Raw genomic sequence first — 22,142 nt, 5'->3', positions numbered from 1 at the left:
TGTGATTTTATTCTTCAAGTAGACATGTTTAGGAGTAAAGGAGACTTAGAAGTTCTTGATAGCTTTACTTGATGAACTTATTCTTCAAGTATGCTTGTTTAGAATGTGATGATCTTTAGTAGCTCTACTTGACAAATTAGGCATAATCTAGATAGACATACATGATTTATTAAAATAAGGGAGAAAAGTCTAATGTAAAAATATAAATAAATATGAAGGATAAGTAAGGGTAAAGGTGTACATGTTACATAACACACTAAAAAGACTAGTGATATATAATACAAGTAATGGAAATTAAAATCAAATGATTTTTTGGTAGGCTTATGAAAATAGTATTTTAATTATTTGACTTGCATCCTATTAAACTTTTACACATGAAACTAACATAAAGCTAGTGTGCAATGCATAGATAATATCATGTACATTTCAAAAAGCAAACAACTTCCAAAATGATAATAAAATGAAGCTAAATGGAAATATGAAAAGAAGCAAGTCCCATTAACTTGCAAATGAAGTGTATATTGGGCATGAAATAAAATATGGCTTCACATATTAAGGAGCATCTCTTAAAGACACTAAGAAATGTAGTTTATTGCACAAATCCACAATCAAAGTCCTTTTAGGAAAGTTTTTGGATAGTAACAAACAGAGAACAAAACAGGCTAAAAGACCATGTAGTGATAACCTTGAAGGAGTAGGATCAACAACTACATCAAAAGTTGAGAAGTTTGATGAGGCAATGGGTATTCCACATGTTCAAGTTGGTAGTGAGGCAAGTGTGTCTCATGTAGCAAACCATCACACTACAAGATATGGACCTTATACTGACGTTTAAAGCGACGAAAATGCAAATAACAAAATTTGCCCCCGTTGTCGCAAAAAGCGTCGTTATTGGCGATGCCATAGAGCAGTCGGTATCACCGTCGGTATTGGTGTTGGTATCAGCATCGCAAATACCGGCGTTGATAGCAACAGTTGGCAACGTAAATAACAACGCCAATAACGACGCGAGTAGTAAAATTTGTGATGCTAATAGCGACGGCAACAGGGAAAAAAAATTTGTGGCAGGGCAGCTTGTGTGCTTTATGAGAGCCATAAAAAATAGTTTCTGCACTGTGTACAATGCGCTTGCAAACAAAAACAATGTATACTGAAATCATAACACTGATACATGAAATAAATACATGATTGCATAGTAAGCGATTGGTACAATCATGACAAGATATCACTAATACATAGAAAATGTCTACATAGATCAGGCGACTCAAAAATAAAGGTGTGTGAGCTCTAGGGATCCAAGGGCAAGCTACATATCCTCATCCCCCGAAAGCTCGTCCCGCCGCAAAGGAGCATCGAACGGACTCTGCAGAAAAAGAAACAACACATCAGTCCACCATACAATAATGCATTCAAATATCTCATGGTAACTACGGACAAGAAAGATAAGTGACTTACAGGGCCGCTGTGTCTATACAATCGGTCTATCAATGAAGTGAGACCATGCCTCTCTGCATATCAGGTCTCAAGGCCAGTCGGATTGCGATTTGTAATGGAGTACTGCAAAGAAAATAAAATGCTAACTGCTAGAACCATGATTGTCAGTACAAAGAATATTTCAAAAAAATAAACAAGCAAAACAAAAGAAAAACTTACAAAGTCCTTCAAATATGTCTTGTGGGGCCGCCACTCCCATGATGATGATGAACCACTCCGACCTCGAGTCGTATCCTCGCCGCCTCGCGCTGCTGACTCCAACATCCTGGAGAATCTGTAGCCTCCTCCCTCAGTCGATAGCAGTCGTCTGCATCTAACCACTCGGGCTTTGCAACCCCACTCTTGATTGCCTTGCATGCGTCAGATTATCTATGTGACATGTATGCACGCATGCAATCTATCATCCAGCCCGTAGAGAATCTATCTACTGAGGCTGGCACCGGAAACTCCTCGTGCTGCTGCAAGGATGCTACTATGTAGTCCTTGCTCCCCTCTGGTATGTTCTTCCAATGATCCAAGATGTTGTGCCCAAAAACTTATTGGCACAACTCTCTCATGTGAGCCATCACCCTCCTCCGCTCATCATTCATGATTATGGCTCCTGACCTACTATCGACTAGATATCCATAACCCCCTGGAGTCTGCCTAAGATGGGTCCTCTCCCATCTACGTCCACGTTCTTGGGCATATCTAGGAAACCTCTATGCATCTGGTGTACCGATCGGGGTAATATCTCTCGGAGTGACACCCACAAGGGTGCCACCTACTGACAGCTGAGCAAAAGCCAGAGTAACTGCAGTAGACATCCCCACAGGTGTGACAAATCCCTAAGGTGATGTAGCTCCAGTTGAATAATGAGACGGAGACACTGCATCTGTGCCTCCATAGCATCCACCTGAGCCTGAACCACGCTCCCTAGAAGGGCCACGAGAGGAGCGAGGAGTCACACATGTATCCTGTGTCGACCGCGAGCTCACTGCCTCTGTATCTCTACAGCATCCCCCTGATCCCGATGCACTCCCTCCCTCTGGCCCAAGTCGTGAGCGTCGAGCTCATCTACTCGAAGCCGAAGCATCTGATCGCGCTGAAGTAGATCTAGAAGAGCGCTTGACGAAGATCGAGACAGCTCCTGGTCTGCCATATCTCTGAATCTCGCGATCTGGTCTAGAGACATGCGTGTGAAGATGTCCTGTAACTCCTCATCGCTCATCCCTCGAGTCATCCTGAAAATGTCACCTACACAGATTAAAAATGATGTTAGAATAATCAATTTAAATCATACAAAGCACAGTAATATAAATCATTTAAAAAAATCTCACTTAAAATGTATATATTATGTATCCTTATAAGCGATTGGTCAACGAATTGAGTAAGTGGATGCTCCAAGTATGAAGTATCCTATGATCCCATGTTAATCTCCTGACACAACTCTGCATACATTGGAAGGTCGATAGACATGTCACCACAAAAAAATGAGTCCACCTCGTTCTCAAAGAATTCTTGGACTTCTATATTTCCATCAGTGTTAGCCGATACTGGCTCCAAGCTTTCGACGGCCTCCACCCCTTGCAATATCGACCCCTTTATTTGCATATTATCTTTATCTATGCTCGAAACATCACTTTGATCATATACTCTCGCACTTCGGGGAGTTGAAGGTATAACATACTACCATCGAGGTTGTCAGGGGTTTGGATAAAAGATTACATGTTCACAAACACGTACAAGAGAGTTCAAACCATTGTGACATAAATCATGTCGTAATACAATTAGCAAGCAAATGAGTCCATGCACCTGTTCACAATGGGCCGGTAACACAAAGGTATCGCGCAAAGCCGTCCATTTTTTTTCGAAATCTATTTCGAGAAATCCAGATGGACCTCCTCGAACTGTTGCTCCAACTCCTCCAAGTACCACTTTGAACCACTGCACATCGAATAGTATCATGGAGAAGCTACAGTAATCCACCGTAATAATACTTTGCAAGTTTCCAAAATACTCCATCTCATCCACAACCATGTTTGGATCCGTTGCTCGTCGTCGGCTCTCTTGCTCGAACCTTGCCATGATGCCACAGTCCATTGTGGAGCGCATTTTGTCAATACGCTCCACGTAAAAATGCCGTCCGTACGACCACGCTGCATTATATATTTTGTACTGTACATTGAAACACTTAAATTAGATGTCGCATATAAAATTTAGATACGACAGATTCTAAACCCCTCATCACCTTTGGATTACATCCCCTCGAGAATTTCCACTCCTCCATTGAGACCTCTGTCTCTTCGCGAGATGCTGCGGTCAAAGCTCCATGCAACTATCACGTTGACATCAACCGCGGCATCTTCTCCATGCCTTCGGGATATCGAAACGATCGATAACGCGTACTACATCGGAATTCAGCTCGTGCTTCCTCTCGCTCTTGCCTAGAGATCTGGTACTTAGCGAGCCATGTCTCCATAGAGGCATGGTGCAACATACAAAAGCGATTCACATTCTCTTCCATTGAGGCATCCATTCTTTTTTCTATCCCACTTCCAATCACCACATCTCCAGTCAGTCTATCATCATCCTTCAGCGACCATAGCATTTCATTGTCTGATTCCACTGTTGGTAGCCATTGTGAAATATGCACTAGCGTCTCAGACACCAACCAACCTTCAGCCATGCTACCTTCTGGCCGAGCTTGTTGTCGCACAAAGCCTTTCATGGTTTTCATAAATCTGCAATCGCCTGATCAATGATCTCAGATTGAAACTCGCCAAATCGTCGTACGTGTTCTATAAACAATCGGCGTTTTCGTCTAATTGCTAGCTTGAATTGAGAGCAAGGACATGGGACACTTCCTTTTTCTCCTCTCTCTCATTCCTTTTTCTCTCTCCTCTCCCTCTCTCATTTCCCTTTCTCTCTTTCTCTTCCTCTCTCATTTCCTCTCTCTCCCTCACCCTGACCCTCTCTTTCTCTCGACCCTCTCTTTCTCTCTTTCCATTAGGTTTAATGATCTTTCTCTCTTTTTCTCTCTCCTCTCTCTCATTCCTTTTTCTCTCTCCTCTCCCTCTCTCATTTCCTTTTCTCTCTTCCTCTCCCTCCCTTGCCCTCACCCTCTCTTTCTCTCTTTTCCTATTAGGTTTAATGATTTTTCTCTCTTTTTCTCTCTCCTCTCTCTCTCTCTCTCTCATTTTTTCCTCTCTCCTCTCCCTCTCTCATTTCCTTTTCTCTTCCTCTCCCTCCCTCGCCCTCACCCTCTCTTTCTCTCTTTCCCTATTAGGTTTAATGATTTTTCTCTCTTTTTCTCTCTCCTCTCTCTCTCTCATTTTTTCTCTCTCCTCTCCCTCTCTCATTTACCTTTCTCTCTTTCTCTCATTTTTTCTCTCTCCTTTCCCTCTCTCATTTACCTTTCTCTCTTTCTCTCCCTCTCTCATTTCCTGTCCCTCCCTCACCCTGACCCTCTCTTTTTCTCTTTCTCTATTAGATTTAATAAATTTTTCTCTTTTTCTCTCTCCTTTCCCTCTCTCATTTTTTCTCTCTCCTCCCTGTCTTATTTCCCTTTCTTTCTTTTTCTCCCTCTCTCATTTTCTCTCCCTCTCTCACCCTGACTCTCTCTTTCTCTATTTTTCCATTAGGTTTAATGATATTTCTCTATTTTTCTCTCTCCTCTCTCTCTCTCATTTCTTTTTCTCTCTCCTCTCCCTCTCTCATTTCCTCTCCCCCCCTCGCCCTCACCCTCACCCACACCCTCTCTTTCTCTCTTTGCCTATTATGTTTAACATCTTATCTCTTTTTCTCTCTTCTCTCATTCTCTCTTTTTTTCTCTCTCCTCTCCCTCTCTCATTTCCTTTTGCTCTCTTCCTCTCCTTCTCTCATTTCTTCTCCCTCCCTCTCCTTCTCTCATTTCCCTATTATGTTTTTGTCTCCCCCCCCCTTCTCCCTCTCTCATTCCCTCTCCCTCTCCCTCTCTCATTCCCTCTCCCTCTCCCTCTCTCATTTTCTCTCTCTTCCTTCCCCTCCCTCTCTCATTTCCTCTCCCCCTCCCTCTCCCATTTCCTCCCTCTCCCTCTCTTTAATTTCCCTCTCTTTCTCCCTCTCCCTCTCCCTCACCCTCTCCCTCATTTCTTCTCCCTCTCTCATTATATACAAATTATACAAAAAATAAATAAATAAGAGAGAGAATACACTCTCCCTTCCTCTCATTCTCTCATTTCATCCCCCTCCCTCTTCCATTTCCTCCCTCTCCCTATCCCTCCCTCTCCCTCATTTCCTCTCTCTCTCTCTCAATATATATACACAAATCATATAAGCAAAAGTAAAAGAGAGAGAGAATGCACTCTCCCTCCCTCTCCCTCTCATTTCCTCCCCATCCCTCTCCCTCTCCCTGTCTTTCTCTTTCTCTCCCTCTCTCATTTCTCTCCCTCTCTCTCTTTCTCTCCCTCCCTCTCCCTCTCCCTCTCCCTCTCTTTCTCTCTCATTTCCTCTCCTAAACAAGCAAAAGAAGGAATTAAACCCTAAACAAACAAAAGGAGAGAATGGACTCACCGATGAGATATGGCGAGGGTTTGGCGACTCCTCTTTGCGATGAAGGCTCCTCCTCTCCTTCGCCGCGGCGGCGGCGGCGGCAAGCCTTCTTCCTCTCCCTCTCTCACCCTATGCAAGACGATCGCTCTCTCCCTCTCTCTCTCTCTCTCTCTCTCTCTCTCTCTCTCTCTCTCTCTCTCTCTCTCTCTCTCTCTCTCTCTCTCTCTCTCCCTCTCGAAATGTTTCACGAAAATGTGTGAAATGAAACGCGCTCGGGTTTTGGCCTGTTCTTTTTTCCTGTGGGGCGTCGCTATTTGGGTCGCCCCACAGGGAAAAAAAACGCGTGCGATGCAAATAGCGACGCCGCTATTCCTGCGTCGCTACCCGCCGTCGCTATACCTCTCTTTCCTTGTAGTGTCAATCTAAAATTTGCTAAATACAAGTGTTGCGAGATTCTCGCATGCAAGATGGTGTTCACATCAAGAAGGATTGAGGGTAGAATTTGAAAAGGAAAATAACTTAATATAACATCTAAAGTGGGCATAGAAGCATTTGTAGCATGTACTATACCTTTCATGTCATTCAAAATCTAATATTTTGGGATGTTTTAATATCCATGGCTAAAGATAGATTCACTTTGCTAGACTATTATATAATGCACATTGAATAGTCGAATAGAACTAAAGGAAACTTGGAGATACATAAAAATCCCCAAGTACTTGATTTTGTATCTTCATAAGGACGTACAATTACATTAGATCATTGGATAAATAATTTATGTAAGCCATTGATTAATATTCTCATTATGTGTCCAAGAGGTATTTTCTTTTTGGAAGTAATCGATACATCTCATCAAGAAAGGACTATGTACTTCATAGAAAATATCTACGACCATCCATAGCAAATTGGGACATCCAAAGTCACTACCGTTGTGTTGGATAATGCTGTAATTATAAGAGTGCAAGTAAACATATAATGGCCAAGTATTTAAAGATCGTTTGATTTCCTTGTGCATCTAACACTTCTATTTTATTATTCAAAGATGTGGGAAAGTTGTCATTCAAACTATATTATTTGATGCTAATCATATGGTTAAGTTAAACAGCAAACATCAATATACATATGTACTATTTCGATAAGACTCTAATAAATTTTAAGGATCGTTTGTATCAGATAGTTTGCTGCTGCTTATTTTACACTTGGTAGATTAAAAGAGGTGAAGCTTTCACTTCAAGAGACCATTGCAAGTAGATTCTAGCATAATTGGCTCACCAAGAATTCTCCAAATATTGATTGTGCGAGAAAATATGTCAGATATATTCAAAAAATGAATTTTATAGGTAAAAAGTGGAAAGTATAATTGAGCTAGTGAATCCATTTGTGCTCTAGTTGTAGATAGTTTGGTGAGGAAAATTTTCTCATGGGATATATTTACTAGCACTTCCATGAGGCACTTAGCAAAACTCATCGTGTAGTGTTTGTTATAGATCCATAGTTCCAAGTGTTTCAACAATCACAAAGCAAAGAATGATATGGGGTAGATTTTAGAAAAAGTATGGTCAATTATTGCCAAGAGATCCAAGCAAGAAGGCTTGTAAAGAATAAAGTATGCACACAAGGAAGGGATATTTGGGGATTCTTGGTAGATTGATGTAGCAAAGAGCTTCTGTACCCCTACTTGGTGGAATAAGTTTGTTCCTATGAATCTAGAGCTTCAATATGTAACTACACAAGTATTACTTGTTTTTGCTTCATGTAGTAGCTATTTTTTTAAAAAAAAATTATTTTAAGCACTCAAGGGGTAGCAGTAGATTGAAAGGGTCTAGAGCTAATGACTTATTATATTGCTTCTCCAACTTGTGCATCTTCAAAAATCCCTTCATTCTTACACCATATTTGATGACTTGTCTCCTTAAAATGATATAGAAAAGTAAATCTAGCTTATTCTCATGTCCCCTCTTTAACAAATAAAAATGTGTAAAATTATGAGATGTTTAAGTTAAGGTAAAAAAGTTGTAAAACAAGTTTTTTCACTAAAGAAATGTGAATTATTAGCACATCTACTCATTTACATGTTATTAAAATTTTAATCCATACATTTGAAACATGAGACAATTTGAAAAATGAAAATGGAAAGTTTAAGGTCAAAACCAAGTGAAACCCTTCGCATGGATGAATTGATTAGGCTCTAGGGATGCATGACATAGAAAGCTAAAATTACATTAGCTTTGGTCACTTTTTAAATGATAAAAATTAGAGATAATCTCATGCTCTTTGCTTTCCCCTTGGTCTTTGTCCCCCCCCCACCCACCCCCCCCCCCCCCCCCCCCCTTTTTTTTTTAACTCTCTTTAGGTAAGTGGGGACACACTTTGAATTAGCTCGAACCCTTGAAACTATGGGCAAGAGAACTATATCAATGCTCTCCGATTGATTCCTCATAAGAGTTCATGCACCCTCCATCTTCTTGGGATCAAACACTTATGCACCTCTTTTTTACCCTATCCTCCAACTAGGTTTCATTTATATGATCTTATTATTTAAAAATGTGTCTTGCATGTTTAAGACTCTCATATAAACCACATAATATCCTAATTAACATATAATCACTAATCCTTTTTACGAGAAAGTTCTTCAAGTGAAAGAATTCTTTCATACAAAAGATATCCTCCCCTCCTGTATAAGTGGATGCCCATAGTTTAGATTTTGTATGAAAGAAAGAGGAATAATATTAATACATCTTCACAATACTTTTGTTATTTTTACACTACCTTTACACAACTAAAAAATATTTTTTATTTTTATAAGAACATAAAAAATTGGTAACACATTTGTGCCAGTTTGCATGCATTTTGCACCAATGTGTTTAGGGTTAGGAATGAATGTACGTTAGATCGGGACAAAGAAACACTATATTCGGTACTAGTTTGCATGAATCCTATATCATGTACCAACATTATTGCACTTTTTTTGCTAGCCTAAAGAAAGACTCTAGTAAACATTGTACAATCAATGCTTTTAGCATAAAGAAGCAGTCAAGTAGAGAAATATAGAGTTTTTACAACACATGCTTGGATGTGGTGTTAGTCTTTTTTGCCAGGTTATCTCAAAATCAATATACCTAACCTTAGGAAATGATGAACAAAACAATTTATTTCAAGTGACAAAACAATGTCTTTGGTGCTTGGAAGGGTTGGGAAGAGAAAAGAAGTTGCAAAATCTTACGAAGGGTATTCATCCCTAGTTCAACAAGGGTAAATATTACTTGCATGAGTTATGAGGACAAGAGGGGTACCTACATTGCGAAGTTGGGACATTTGGTTACGAGTATACGACTTTATGGGGCTTGTAGAGTATGTGCCTTACTTGCCATATGATCGGGGGCTTAGAGGATCAAAGGTTAGTCATTTTTTGAACCTTAGGAAGGCTAAACTAATGTAAATTCCCGGAAAAATGGCAATGATCTCTAGCGGAGCATGGGCTGTAAACGAGCTTGAAAATCTATATAGGAAGCCTTAGTGGATTAAGTAGATGAGATGGTGGTAGTCACCATGACAATTCAACATTCCTTTGTTCTCCCTTTTTTCCTTCTTGGGCACAATGGCGCACAAACCTTTCTCTTCTCTTATTTCTCACCCTCATCACAAAGCTTAGTCATAATAAAGCCTTGGGAGACCCTCTCCAAAAGCAACACACATTCAAAGGAGAAGATATCTACTTTACGAAGGTTCTTAAAAGCATAGTTAAATGCATGTGCTTCATAAGAATACACTTTGGCCTAAATTGAAGAAGATGTTTGTCTTTTGTTTTTGTTATTTTGATGGTTCCACTTACTCATGTTGTCTATGAAGGAAGAAGATGAGTGCCTTGATTCCAATTTAGAGCTCCACTTTGGTGGCCTAAGAAGGTGAAATTTGCTCTAAAGCCCTAAGGAGGAGGTGTTTTTCTCAAATAGAAAGAAGAAGCTCAAAGACTTGTTTTGTCATTATCAAGATTTCAAGAAAACATGATCCCATGGGAAAGTTTGGTTTGTGTAAAAAGCAAGCTTGTGTATTATGTAGTGTGTTTGGAATCATGCGTCCAAAGTGTGTACGTGGGAGTCATTTACTATGAAATTCCCTTTGAGATCTACTTCCTTATTATTGTTTTATTGTAATAAGAACGCATGCTTGAATTTTAATCCCTAAAGAACTCCCTATAGTTTCGACCATAATCATCTATAGATCCCCATGTACAAATGGGATTTCATGGCCCCTCTCAGATGAGTGGAATCTCATCTTGGAATTTCCTCCATATGTTGAAAGTGTTCTAAAAGAACTGAGAAATATATTTTGTGATGTGTCATTCATTCCTAAGGAAGAGTTTTCACTCTAAGATTCTCATGTCAAGAATATCCCTACCTTGTAAAAGTTGTGAAGGTGTCAAATAACCACACAACCCATTGTATATGCTTGGTGTAGGGAAGAAAAAGGTTCTTTTAAGAAAAGTTTTTATGGTCTCTTATGTGGAAATGCTACTTTTCATGGTTTATGAGTTTTAATTTCCATAAGATCACGGTTCATTGTATTAGAAAAAGGCTATAGAGGTATGTGGTGCTTTGTTCTACCAACTACCAATGTGCTTCATTGGCCCCATTGAGGAAGACTTTGGTCAGCACTATAGTCAAACGATCAATAAGTTGTGTGTAATAAATTGTGAAAACGGTCCAAGATTTCCCTCTATTCCATGGAACACCTAAAGGAGATGCATATAATTTTATTGTGCATTTGGAAATTACTTGCCTCATAAATAATATATAGGATCTTAGGTTCATGCTTAGGATTTTTCTTATTATGTTCAAGGTGAAGCCAAGAAATGGCTACAAAGTCATTTGATTTCCAAAAGAGGCCATGAGCCACCTCTATAAGTGACAACAATATCTACTTATTTTAGGCCATTGACCTAGTCCCTTCCTTTATCCATTTTGTAAAATAATTCACTAAAAGTTCCATAATCCTTCCTTCGTCCCATTTGCAATTGTCTTCTACCCCTCATTAAGTTCCTCCAACAACCAGTAACACCTTATGAAGATAGGATGTCACCACTCTTTTTCATGTTAATGCTAGAATCGATCGACTATGGCGATGGTTTGCCTTCACCTATGAGTCCTATTACTACCAACTTTTTGTATCCAAATATTGGAGGACATGGTGGATAATAGGTTTTCCATGCACACGTATCCTTTCTATCTAGAATGATCACTGCATCTACATGAGTATATCAAAGAATATATTCTCAACAAGTACTGTCTCTTTAGTGCATGCTCAAGCTACTCCTTCAATGAATTGTTTTCCCTCTTTCATCACTTGAATCTTGTAATGTATTGTATTTTTTTAATGAAAGAAAAAGAAAATAAAAAAAGAAAATTTTAGAAAAAGCACATGCACCCTCATAGCACCTAGGGTGTAATACCCTAGATCGTTTCCCCATTCCGCAAACGTAGGGCAAATCAAGGATAGGACATCCTACCAAGCTTTCTCAGACAACCTGTCACCCTAAGAATATCACATCACCATGATCTCTCACTAAGTGGATCCTCAAGTGTGGGACAACATTCTAAGTCTACTTGGAATTTGATCCACCAACTTCTAGTTGCACTTGTAGGCATACAAAACTAATGCACATGTAAGGTAGACACACGTCGTAGGGAGAGCACGAGTGACTAAACAGGTACAATGGATCTCCTCAAGACTCATCAACATCGATGGCATGTAACAATCACAATCCCTCAAACATCCGGCCATCATTCCTCCTTTCCTCTTCAAGCCAACCTACCATGCTTCAAGTTTCTCGACACCATTACCTCTAGTCCACTCTACTTTTCCACAACACACTATCATTCCTTGCCAAATCCCTTATTAGATGTTTGAGAGCCTATCATAAGCAACACTATAGCTTTGGCATAAGTACCATGGGATTAGCACTTATCCAAGAGAGGGGATAATGTTAACTACAAGGAGGAAATAAAGAAAAGAGGCCCCATAAATTTTTGACAAAGAAACAGTTTTTGTAATAGCTTATGCTATTACTTTCTTGCCACACGTTTGATCATGTGATCTATGTAAGGCAACAAGATAATGGTCTCCTTTGGTTGCAACATTTACGTTTATTTTAATTAATGAATACTTGGATATTGTCATTTTTCTTGGATACCATGAAAATGGGTGATACCTAGTCTTTATGCTCAACCTCATAAATGAGACTTGCTATTTGCAATTTCTCAAGCTCTTCTTGCACATGGTGTACATAGTGAGGATTCATAGGGTAAGGTCATTTTTTAGTCGATTCAACATCAAGTTTCAAAGGAATGGTAGGCGGTAGTACTTAAGGCAAAATGGAAGTGAAGAAATTCTAGGCAAACACATCATGGTAACTCCTTGTGTAGATCAATTAATTGCTAGCCATCTTCTACATTGAGGTCTTTGAGTAGATCAATTAATCATTGGCCATCTTCTACACTAAGGTTCTTGGCTTTGTAGACTAGTCTAGGGGTTTCCCCTAGTTCAACAAGGTTAACATCTTTGACCTTCACCCTTCACTAGCTCCACCTCAATGGGTTTGTTGGTTTGCCCTTCTCTTTTTACATCAAGTAGCACAATAACTCAATCTCCTCTTTTGTATCAGATTAATCATTTCAGGAGATCATGTGGCTTCTTTTGGCTCTTAATTTCTAACCCATTCTGAAGTGCAACATTTTTAAGATGCATGTGCTTGAGATGAATTAGTAGTTTTGTTTTGGCCTTGTGAGACTTGGATGGTGGTGGTATTTCATATCTTTCTTTGAGTAAGTAGAATCTGTTGGAGGAGCATCAAAGGCTAGGTCTTTTTCCACCAAGAGTATTCCAAAGTGGGGACTAATTCAATGGACTGGTATCCCATTTTCTCATAGTCTAATACCTTTAGGTGCTCTAACCATTCAAGTTCTTTGACTACGCCCATATCAATGAGTAGTCATTCTATATGTGAGGGATTAGGATCAATTGAGATTAGCTTTATCATTTGGCCATCAATATCATAGTTAAGTGAGTTGGTGTTTATGTCATCTTCCTCGTCTTCTATGGATTTGTCACTTTCGTCCTTGATGTCAACCCCTTGCTCTTGCATTAGGCTGATGAAGAGATCATTGTGATAGTTAGAGAGGACTTGATGATGGTTTATCCATCGCCACGTGGAGCTAGTGAGCAATTCTTTGAAGATTAGGAGACTTGCTTTAGGTTTGTCATGGAAGCATGGCCTCCACTAGCTTAACAACTTATGTAATTCAAGCATGTTTATCACAACGCAATGACCTTGGGTGAAAACTTATGGCACTAAGTTAGTGGGCCATCATAAAGAGAGGCATCAAGACACATTCTAATTGAGGAATGATAATTAGGACCATAAGGTCTCGTACTCATTGTTGCTGACTCAAATGCTTATAAGCTTCTCTATATTCAAGTTCTTCCATGAACAACAATTCTAAAGTAGCACATATATGTATCCAATTTTGCTTGTCTTCAAGACATGGAATGTCGTTTGTAAGAGAATATTGCGTAGGAGGGCAACTAGCATCTCATCATAACATGCTAGAGATTGCATCTAGGTCAACTATGGGTGTTTTCCATATCTCCATTTCTATCCATATTTTATCCTTCCTATCCTTGAGTGAGACCAGAACATTGCCCCAATCCTCAATGAGTCCTGCATTACGCATCCAAGGATGTCCAAACAGCAAGTCATAGCCAACCCCTTTCATAACAACAAAGTTAATCAAGAATTATACTCTAATAATCTTGACTAGCTAGTCTTTCAAACACCTTGTGGTTGGACTTTGAATCCATTGACAATAGTCAAATTGAAAAGCAGAGACTTAGTTGGTGGCTTTTCTGATGCATGGAGCATGTTATGGTTAATCATACTAATGCTAGCATCACTCAAATTTGTAGGCACCTGTTTGTATATGTGTTGGCTAGAATATAGCAGCTCAATAGTGGATTTGCCAAGATCTAGGGGTGAAATACGGGGGAAGATGCATGTGAAGCATGGGAGAGGCCAAGGAGACTAAGTGCCTCCATGGCCGCCTTCATCTTGCTGATAGTTTCTCTTGCACTTTCTTGACCTTATCTATAATGGCCAATTGCTAATGTAGATTGGGATGTTCTTCTATCCTTTCTATGGTAGCTTTCTCAGTTTGTGGTGTTGTTGTGCAACTCTCTATACTAGAGACATGAGCAATGCCTTGGATGGTGGCCAAGCCTTCACTTTTGAGTTTTAGATAAGCACACTTCCTCCTTTTCTTGATATTTGTCTTTCCTACTGTCGATCCATTTGCCATCATTAGTCCCTCAATGGAAGCTCCATCTTTATTGCTCTACACTTTAGTGATGGCATTCACTGGAATAGAAATAACATCCTTATCCTTGATCACCTCCACCACAGAGAGACTCAAGGGTACCAAAAGTATGATTGCCTTACTACTGCTACCTTTGCATCTTAGGAAACCTTGGTGCATATGGGTGATTCCACACTTTGGACATTGTTGGTCTACTTCATTTTCTTAATATTGTTGTTGCTATTGGAGACAATGCAAGGATATGACAATTTAAGTGATTCTCTCAAGGTAGGATCATTCCTTATCATGTTCCTCATTGTAACATCATAATAGGCATAGGCCTATAATCCATCACTGTCATAACAAACAAAGGGGTTAGTGTACTCCTCACTTAGCTAGCTTGTTGACATAATGGATGGGTGTATCACTTGGGGAATGAGTAATGATTGGGCCTAGTGGTCTAGGAATCCTAAAAGAGTTGACTTCAATGCATTGTACCATTTGTCTTTGCTTTGGGGGAGCTAGTGAGGCTATAGATTACAATTATCATGGGCAATTAATCCATGATTATATTAAGGATAGCCAAAGTTGGGGTTGGAGTCAAGGAGTTGTTGTGGAACTCTACAATAAACTTCTTTATGCCCAAAGTGTTCATAATTAGTGCATATGCATGTTGGCCTTGAGCATTCCAAAGGCAAATGGTCTCCATTGCAATGGATGGAATTTGTATTTTGTCAGTAAGATTGGGATAGCTTCAAGGTCTCTACCATTTTTAGGAGCTCTTGCTACTACTTCAGCTTCTATCCCAGTGAACCATGTTTGCCCCTTCTCTCTGAGGCATAGTTTGAAAGCTCATCCCTTCTTAGCATCATCCATAAGATTATTCACTTTGCATACTTGCTTGAACTATTCAATGAAGCTATAAGGGTCTTCCCCTGCTCAATACTTATTGAGCTATTTTTCCACTAGTGGGATTTTAGCTTGGTCCTTACTAAGGGTGTTCCCTATTCCAATTAAGAGTCAATGAGCAATGTGTATGCCTACTCGTAACATATCAGTGTGTTAAATATGCATCACTGCACTAGATTCGATAATGAATCTTGTGAGGATCCCATGGCTTCAACATTCTTCAAATGCTATCCATTTTTTATTGCATGGCTGCAAGCTGTTATCTTGTGTCATTATTGATGTTGAACAACAAATTTAGGGTACTAGTGCCTTGTTCCTACAGGTATATGAGCTTGTGATCCATGGACTATAGCGACAACATATTAGAGGCATCGAAACTAACGACATGTTGGAAGGTATTGATTGTGGCTTGGAAGTCATCTAAGGCTCTCCTTGAATCTTTGGCTCTTTCCATTGTGTTGGTGTGGTATCCATTGTGTTGATGTGGTATATCTAGCCTTAAGTTGGACTAATTGAATGAGCTAGTTGATGAAGTCACGAGCAAGGTGGTTCCATATGTCTATAGATCTATTAGGACTAGGGTCTCTACTCGTAGTGGAAGTCTAAAGGTCACGTCCAAGTGCATGTGCCTATATTGTAGATTTAAGTCCCACTTTTTCTTTTTGTCCATTTGATTTGTCATTCTTGTTGTCAGGGGGGGTTGTGGTATCTCTAGCCTTTAGTTGGACTAATTGAATGACCTAGTTGATGAGGTTGCAAATAGGGGTGTTCCATATGTCTATAGATCTACTAGAACTAGGGTCTCTACTCATAGTGGAAGTCTAAAGGTCACGTCCAAGTGCATGTGCCTACATTGGGGATTTAAATCTCTGTTTTTCATTTTGTTCATTTGATTTGTCTTTCTCATTGTCAAGGATTGTTCCCCTTATTTCAGTCCTTATCCTTTTGTTCTTATGGTTGTTTGGTTATTTAGAAAGGAAGGTTTCCTTAATCTTAGTCTAGCTTGTGCGCCATGTGCAAATAAGGTTTCTCTTTTACCCAATTAATGTGTGATAATGCCTTGATTTATAGCATCTTAACCCTTGAGTAAGTACGTTTTTGGGTTCAAGTTCAATGGTTTGATTGGCAAGTTCTTTTAGTTTTCTTGATTTGTTGTTCTTCCCTTTTAAAGTTTTTCCTTTTAGCTCGTTTCTTCCTAATCTTAAATCGTTCATTCCCAAGTTGGTTTTCTTTTCTTGTTGTTGTGTGTAAACCCCTCCTAGTCAATGTGAGTGTGTGCATGCATGTATGATTATGTGCTAAGAGTGATATGTAGTGACTAAGTGGAGGTGAACTAGGTTGCATGCAAGGAAAATATGCTAGTGCAAGTGTTTATAGTGTAATAGGATGTTGTGCAAGGGTAGTATGGTTGTGCACACAATCTTGTATGCACTACTGCATTGTGCATGTGCAAGGTGCAAGTGTACTAAGTACAAGGCTGGTACAAAAGGGTGTGCAAGTAGGTGTTATGCTAACATGCTAATGTGTGGGAGTATCCTAGGATGGTGCTAGTAAAGTACACTAGTGCATTGTATACTAGTGCCCATTCACTTGTACATATATATTGTGCATGTGTATTATGCACAAGTGCGGTATGGTTTACATGTGAGGTGATGCTATTCTCTAGGTGCGGTACACTATGATGGGGCTATATGCAATTGCAAGTGCATGTGCACTCAAGCATACGCAAGTGCACACAACTGTGCTCAAATGTACACAAGTGCATAAGGATAAGCTAAAAATAAGGCCCATCTCTATAATGAGTTTAGGATGACTAAGGATATAGGCATAAGTGCACACAAGTGCATGCATGCATGTCGGCGTGTCAATGTAAGTCCGCCTAACTACACTCAAGTGCACACAAGCACACTCGAGTGCATTTGGTGAGACTAGACTATAAGGTTTATGAGAAGTATACCTAGGGTGGGTGAAGGGTGTGGTCACGAGTACACAAGACCACCCAAGTACATGTTGATACACACTCGGCTACTAAGGACCACAAAAGCATGCACAATCAAGGGATATAAGGAGATGTTGGAATGGCTTACTGACCTAGTGCTAGGGTTTGTATGACCTAAACTTTTGTTGAACAAGACCAACAACAAGATTTGAAGGCTCAAGGGTTTACATTCACATCTTTGGATCACAAAGGAGCAACACATGTATGTCTAGAATGTCCTTCTCAAATATAAGGCCTCTAACATCATTAATGAAGTAGAGCTCTCTCTCTCTCAAATGATTAAGACACAAACATGTCATTAACAAGACAACCATTAGCAACGCTCTTTGGTTAGAAATTCCAAGGGATCTTCCAAGTGATAAGACTACCAAACATAAGACCCTAAAAGGTACCAAGGATAATGACAATCCCTTAATCTACACCAAGATCTTCCATCAATTAAAGGTTCATCAATACTGTATCATGCTTGTTACAAAGGACACCACTCAAGCCATCCCCCTCCAAATGTGAGCATTACAATATTAGTTATAAAAACCTTAAACAACGTAGTCTCTCCCCAAGGTGAATTGACAGGATTTTGTAGACTCTCTTTCTTAATAACAATAGGTTTGCAACTAGCGTCAAGCAAGAGCCATGTATACCATACTATCATCCTTTACCCAACCACCCAATTTTTCAAGGATCCATGAAGCAACATATGATCCTCTAGCAATGTCTTGGGAATTGTATAGACAAAAATAAAATTACTGGCGTTTAAGCTTTTATACACCATCACAATGATGTTCTAAGCATGCAATATTATTGTTGCAAACTCTTACATGACTAAGCAACACAAAACCCAAGCAACACCACTCAATTATACTAAGGGGCATGCCATGCGATAAGCATTCTATAACCAACCCCAATAGTTCGACAACATCGATTGCATGTTCAAAATTGACATTTCCAATGTATAAGAAGAATGATCCCTTGTCTAAAGCCAACAGCTTTGAACTATGAGAAGGGAAGTTACAACAAATTTGCAAAGGGGTGGGACTCAAAGCATGCATTAGATAATGCACGATGTAGCTTTAGGAACACATTCCTATGGGTGCACAAGGTGTACAAATTATTCTCAAATAGATTTGAGAAGCACCGAGATTAAGATTGAGAGAATTAATAGATCTATTCAAGCCCCACAACTGGACTAGTCCTCTTCATTGTGATCCTTGCTTGCTCTTCTTCTCGAGTAGTTGGAAATCGTAACTTGCTACATATGACGAACTCAAGCGTAAATCTTTCATCGTCATTGAAAAGATGTAAGTGACTGGCAATGATCTTTCATCGTCCAAAATTCGGAGCCTCTAGAGATCTCCTCCCCTTTAGTGCTGGGCGCTTTCTGTTGCTTCAGCGCGATGCTACCTTGTGTGCCTGAGAATTGCACCCTGATGTTGTTTAGCTTGCCTGCCTTATTTTGCGAAGATAAGATGCTGCTAAAAACAGGCTGTTTCTCTGCCTCCCGGCGTTTGATTCAGAGTGCAGCAGCATGCCACACTTACTAGCTCCCAACCCCCGATGAGGAGGATCCTCACTCCCTCAGCATTTGTAGACCCACCATCTGCCTTACTGTACTAGTCGCTTCCTCGAGAAGAGCAGCTTGTTTCAGAGGCGGCCCCAGTCAGTTTGGAGCCCTCCTCCTCTCTTCTTCGACCAACTCTTGAGGAGGACCGCAACACAGTTGAGCCACCTTCTAGACCAGAGGAGGGAGCGAGCCCCCTTCTCAGATCCTGCAACCCAGAGATCGCTCTTTTGGATAGAAGCATGGCCCAATCCGATTGCCAAGATGGAGCCGATCACCGCCCCCTTGTTGTCTTGCAGCTCCTACCTCCTCCTCACCACCTTTTAATTTCTAAGCTTCTCCCCTGCACAGGATAAACATGCCTTTTGCGGCCTTTCACAATAGACCTTCTAAGTCCTTGTTCATGCACATGATCACATACACAAGCATATACGCACAAATACACGCACACACTTCAGCTCATATGCACACAAAAAGTTAGACACACGAATGTGCACGTATATACAAACCTACACATGCATATACAAGCACTCACATAAAAACACACACATTCTTCATTACACAAAAAGGCACAATTAGACACACGATGCAATTTTGTGTGTGTGTGTGTGTGTGTGTGTGTGTGTGTGTGTGTGTGTGTGTACCCGCATAGAAGCACACACACACACATGTATACAAATATACCCTCTTCTTTCTCACCTCTCATATTCTTAAGAAACTACTCTCACCCCCAATACCTCCTTACAATTCTCTTTCGATTGAGAAAATGCCCAAACCTCACACTAGGGCCTCACAACCCTCGGTGCACCCTAAAAAGACATGTTTATGCAATGATTGGACAATGTGCTCAGAACATTGTGCAGTGTGTGCATGTGTCCCTCTCGACCCAATGTTGCACCAATTTTGACATACAAAGTTAAATGTATTATGAAAAATCAAAACTAAAAAACAAGGCTCAAACTCTTAGCTTTTCAAGAGCTCAAGTTCTAATTGTTTATCAGACCACAAAAGCAACAACCACACATGCAAAAAAGGCCCTAAAAACAACCTACCCTATGCAGACTTCGGGGCTTTTTTAGTTTTGCGAAAGCGCATCACATATTTAGCCTACCCCCTCATCTGCAAGCATTTATGAGTAGCAGTAAAAGTCTTCATAAAATGATGCACCATCAATGTGATTGTTCAAATATTTCTTGCCCTATCAAGACGATCACCGAAAACAAAACCTCCATCTATCCCTCTTTCCTCAATTCCATAGAGAGGCATAGAAGTGCCTTCCTAACTTCATCTTCTTGTTGATATTTTAGGGCAATAATTATAGGTGGGCTCAACCCTTTCATATCTTCCAAGGACACCACATTCTATTCTAGCTTTTTAACTTCTTCTAATGCATCTTCCTCAATCTCTTGAGAACTTTGTGATGTTTTTCCGACTTTCCCCATCCTTTCCTCTTCAAGCTCTTTTACTCTCATCAAGGCTCTCCTTAGACCCTCTTCCATGGTTTCTTCTACCTCACATTTTGGACTCTTAGAACCCCAATCCCAATCAATCTCACACAAGGTACAATCTTGAGGAGGAGATAACTTAATGCTCCTTTCTAGGAACACCCAACAAACTTCCAAAGCCATTAAGAGAGGATTCCACTCCCTTGTTGTTGTTTCTCTCACTTTCACAATCCTTCATACATCCCTCATAGTGTGCTATGCAAGGCCCACTCAAGTCAGACTCAACAACTTCATCTAGAGTCACATCTTGACTCTCCTCACTATCCAATCCAAATCTCACAATATCACTACTCTCAAAAGAGTCCATCAACACTTTATCACTCTTACAATCATATAAATAGTGGACATTAATTGCATCAACATACTCTCCATTCACCTATACACTAAGAGGCTCAACATACTCTCCATTCACCTATACATTAATTGCATCAACATACTCTCCATTCACCTATACACTAAGAGGCTCGCCATCTCTATTAGGATTCTTCTCATACAGCCAACACACTTGAGTGGAACTCCTCTATCTTTGGCTTTCACAAACTCAATCTCTCTTGGTTCTTGTCAACGGGTTTCCTAATCTTCCTTTCAAGGCCTTCTTCATCTTCACACAACTCAAACCCTAAGGATCCTTTCAACAAGCCAACACTCTTGTGTGGCTCTCCTAATTCATCCTCACAAGAGACTCTCTTAATCTCTAGTATCTTCTTAATGCTCACAAAGGTAGCATTCCAATCACAATCACTTTTCAAAATTGTAGGTTCACATTCCCATTCATTTTTTGTCCCTCACTTTCTATTTCTCTTATCCCAATCATCTTCCCTTGTCTCAAGGTTCCAACCTCTTCCAGCAAAGATAGTAACCTTGTCTCACTCTCTAAGGGAATCTTACTTCCCTTACATGGTCCCTTTACACTCAAAACTCTGCCTCCCTTCCCTCCACTCTCTAAACCTTGTGGAGAATGCACCTCATTACACTCAAGTTCAAGAAGATTCATGGAAATTTCAAAATCATTCAAGAAGGTTTTCACTCCATTGCTAGATTTGCCCCCTTCTTCATCCACTTTCTCACTGAGACATGTCAGGCAAGATTCTCTCAATCTAAACTCATTCTTATTCTCAATCACTCACAATATCAACAAGGGTCTCTCTAAGACTCTGATCATTGCTTGATCTCATTTCAAATACCTCATTGCTAAACAAAAGTCCAACAACTTTGCATCATCCAAACACATATTCAAAGATTGATCATCACTTGCCCTAGCACTTTCAAGATTGGCTTGTGCACCCTGAAGCTCCCTCTCAGACTCTCTCACATTAGATACACTCTCAATAGGCAATAACTTTATACTCAAAACATCTTCCTTTTGTCCTTTAATTCCTATGTCCTTATGGGTGTCCTCCCCTCTAAAGTTTTCAGTTACTACATATCCTTCCTTTGTCACTTCGCAAATGGCATCCAAACTTGGATTATTCTCCAACACCTTAATGGCAATTCTCTCTTCATTTCCCTCACTACCATCCATATCATTTTCTATGTCTTCCTTTTCTCTCTCTATCTCATCCTTGGCTACTGAGAGCTCATCTTTACCACGCACATGATCCATTTTAATATTAATGGACTCAATATTGTCACTCAAGTTTTGAAGATCACTTCTCACACTGTTCTTAAGACAGCTTAAATCATCCAAGCTCATAGGATAAGAGCTCACACTCAAAGCCTCATCACTACACTCATCCTCATTAACCCTTTTACTGCTCTCTTCATAACTACCTTTCTCTTGTGCTTTAGAGGCATTGAGACCTAAGATACTCATATAA

The sequence above is a fragment of the Lygodium microphyllum genome, chromosome 21 (assembly GCF_053477565.2).
Source record: "Lygodium microphyllum isolate KBCC chromosome 21, Lygodium_microphyllum_v1.1.10, whole genome shotgun sequence".
In the NCBI taxonomy this organism is placed as follows: domain Eukaryota; kingdom Viridiplantae; phylum Streptophyta; class Polypodiopsida; order Schizaeales; family Lygodiaceae; genus Lygodium; species Lygodium microphyllum.
Note: the sequence above shows the minus strand (reverse complement) of the source record.